The following is a 3239-nucleotide window of genomic DNA, read 5'->3' as shown; positions in this document are numbered from 1 at the left end:
TCTGGGAGAACCCTTCCTGCCTCAGCACGGGCAAACACCTGATTTAAAAACCTTTGCTTTAGCCACAGGTTGGTAAAGTTTTAGTCTGTCTAGCTCTGATCTTGTCAGAATGGTATTTAAATTCTTCTGACAGATTCTTGGCTTGCAGTTTGTTAACAGATCGTTGTTGAGGCAAGATGTTTGGAATTAGAGTGGTTTTAAACAGGAGAGACACATGGTGCATTTATTCTCCAGTTCAGTGATTATCTCTCAGCCTGGCTCCTCTCCTCACACGAGTTCACCTTGGGACATTCCAGGAGTTGATGGCCAGTCTGGGAACCAGAGAGTCTGTTGGAATTTGCACAGGGCAGAGCCATGACCAGGGCTCAGGCACAACTCTAGGATGTGCTTTCAGATGCTGGGTTGTTGGCATTGCCTCCAGCCAGCTCCAGTGAAACCCAGTCCCAGGGTGGCTGGAGGGTGCTGGGCCCCAGGAGGTCCCCCCAGGAGCTGTGCAGACAGATGTTGAGTGGGGGGCAGGCAGAGCAGGTCCCAGGGCTCAGCGGGGTGTTCCTTGGGTCTGTCTGGCTGTCATGTCCATGTGTGTGCCAGGGCTGATCTGTCACCTTTCCTTCTGGAGGGGTGTAGGCACCAGTGCCACAGCCACAAGCTCCTGGGCCCCACACCCCCCAGCACTACCCTGGGATCCGTGTCCCTGCAGGTGCTGCAGGCTCTGCTGCTGGGCTGGCTGTGGCCAGCAGGGCTGGCTGTCCTTCCAAAACCTGCAACAATCAGCACTAGGTGCCAAGTTATTCCCTCAGAGTGCTGGAACAATGGGAACCCTCTGCCCATCACTCTAACCCTTACACAAAACCAGGATCTAAAGCCTCATCTGCTAAAACTTTACTTTTTGCAGTTCCCTTATTCTAGAGAGCAAAAAGCTGATGATTTACACTTGTTACCCTGAAGAAGCAGGGTGTTTGTCTCTTGCTGCAGAGCAGGTACCAGCCTCCTAGAGTAAAATTGTACTGAAGCTTTTGTTAAACATTCCAAGTTGCCCAACATCTCTTTAAATAAGGCCCAAGAATTGAAGATGTCATTTGGCACTAAGGCACAAAGAAAGCACTGAATGCAACACTGGGAAACCAGGCAGGGTATACATGCAGACACCAGAATACCTGGGGGTTCATACATTACAGACACACACAATCTGAATGCCCACCTGTTGAGAAAAAACACTCACATTCCTTGAATCCCAAGTAAGTTTTAAAAAAATGCGTCTGGAGTGCTATTTAACTTCCTGTCAGATTTTCTGTACATGATAAACAGCTTTGCTAGGGCCTGAAACAGACTCCAGGACTGCTTTAAAAAAGAAAGATAAGTTTGCATTCTTCAGGCTTCAGCACAGTCCATCATACCAGGTTCAAGTAAGATCTGAAAAGTGGGTGGCCCTAGATTTTCCAAGAGGATATTTCAGACAGTGCAAAGACAACCTTTCCATGCTAAGGAGCCTGCTGAGCAGTTTGCTGTGTCTGCAGAGCCCACAGCCTCTCCTTCCTATCGGCCCAGAACCTGAAACATTCACTCACCTTGACACTTTTCCCCAGTGTGCTTTCTTCTAAATGCTTTTAGACTTATCAAGTTCTTCAAACAGGACCACCACATGATGTTCCCACAAGCCCAGGACAGTGGGTGCACACCCAGTGACCTCCTCATTGCCCCATCATCTGCCCAGGGGAACACAGGGGAGGTGCCAGGGTTCAGTGGCCCTGAGAACACCTGCACTGAAGGGCTGTAGAAAACAACAAACACCTGTAAGTGGAGGGCAATGACCCAGAAGCAGAGCTTGCAATGCAGGGGGTGTGAACAAGTCCACACAAGATCTTATTTCTAAGACCATGAGTGGGACCTACATAAGAGGGGCTGGAAACAGGTACCTAAAAAGCTGAGGGAGAAATCAGCATTTATGTGAATCTCCGCCAGCCACTGACTGGCAATAGATGGAGCTAGTGGTGCACCAAGAGGGCTTTGAACTGGAAGAGATAGACCTGCACATCTGCAGAAGAGCCAGCCACACACCTGGGAGGATAGGAAAAGACACTGTATTACTTGAAGGTAAAACAATAATTGCAGGACATCTGCTTAGTTGTCAAGGACCAAGCGGGAAATAAAGCTGTTGTCCCCTCTAGCTAAAGCCTGCTGTTTCTTTTTCCCCAGACTCCCAACCACCAACTGCTCCACAGTTTGGATGCCAATCCAATTTTGACGCCTGTAATTCACCCCAGAGACTGTTTATTTTAACTTTATCAAGTGAAGAGAAAAACAACTGTGTTAGAATAAGAAAAGAGCATCTGGCAGCAGGATACTCCTTCTCCCAGGCAGCTTCCCAGCCTGACCTGCTGACAAGAAAATGGGATTTACTCAAGGACTGAAAGAAGGGGGAGAAGAGGGAGTGCAGGTTCTTTTGTGTGCTTATCTTAACGATGGTCTTTCATGATCTGTTGGAACAAATGCCCTCAGTGTATTGTGATGAAGAACATCCCCTCCAGCTGGGAGGAAGGTCCCTTCAGACAAGAACCCAGTGCACTACTTATGTTCTTAGGTTGCTCTTGAGAGAGAGAGAGAGAGAGAGAGAGGGCCTTCTGCACTTAACATTCGCTGTTTGGAACAAACAACATTTTACGTGTTTTTTCCTCAATCAACAAGATTTTAATTTCAGGCAGTTACACTTCTAGGCTAGGAAAATCTCACCACACAGCTGCACCGCTTTAGAACACATCCTTTCTGGAGAACCGGCCACGAGTTCTACCTTCAGACGCGCTAGGTCCTTCCTTCCAGCAGGTCAACAAGCTGGAAGGTAAAAGGGATGTTGGATGAAACTTACCCAGAAAACACTAAATCAATTTTACAGACCTCCTGGGCATCTAGAACTTGCCCGATTTGAAAAGGGGGATTCCCGGTAACCAGGACTTCGCAAGCACTTCCAGGCAGGTTTGCATTTCCTCAGGCCACAGGCTCTTTGTAAGGGCTCAGCACAAACCGGGGACGTTCCTCCCGTTTCGCTCTTTCATCCCTCCCTTCGGCTCCTTCAGAGCCTCGAAGCGTCTCACAGAGCCCAGGACAGGGCGCCGAGAGCTGCGGGCCCGGGCAACGCTCCCGGGAGCGGCGGAGCCCGGGGCACGGGGCACCGGGCACCGAGCGGGGCGCGAGACCCCCCGCCCCAGGGACGCTCCCGCCGCCGCCATTTCACGGCCCCGGCC

The 3239-nt window shown here is 50.1% G+C and overlaps 1 long non-coding RNA gene across 1 annotated transcript; it reads right to left on the bottom strand.

Moving 5' to 3' along the window:
* Positions 1 to 657: 657 nt before the first annotated feature.
* LOC127392730 (uncharacterized) lies at positions 658 to 3166 on the bottom strand. The gene is made up of 3 exons (XR_007891322.1): positions 2731 to 3166; positions 1917 to 2058; positions 658 to 1771 (listed from the first exon to the last, which is right to left on the bottom strand). It is a non-coding gene; the product is annotated as an uncharacterized LOC127392730 (long non-coding RNA).
* Between the last annotated feature and the right edge of the window lie 73 nt (positions 3167 to 3239).

This window comes from Apus apus, chromosome 19 (genome assembly GCF_020740795.1).
Source record: "Apus apus isolate bApuApu2 chromosome 19, bApuApu2.pri.cur, whole genome shotgun sequence".
In the NCBI taxonomy this organism is placed as follows: Eukaryota; Metazoa; Chordata; class Aves; order Apodiformes; family Apodidae; genus Apus; species Apus apus.
Note: the sequence above shows the minus strand (reverse complement) of the source record. Positions and strands in the feature narration are given on the sequence as shown.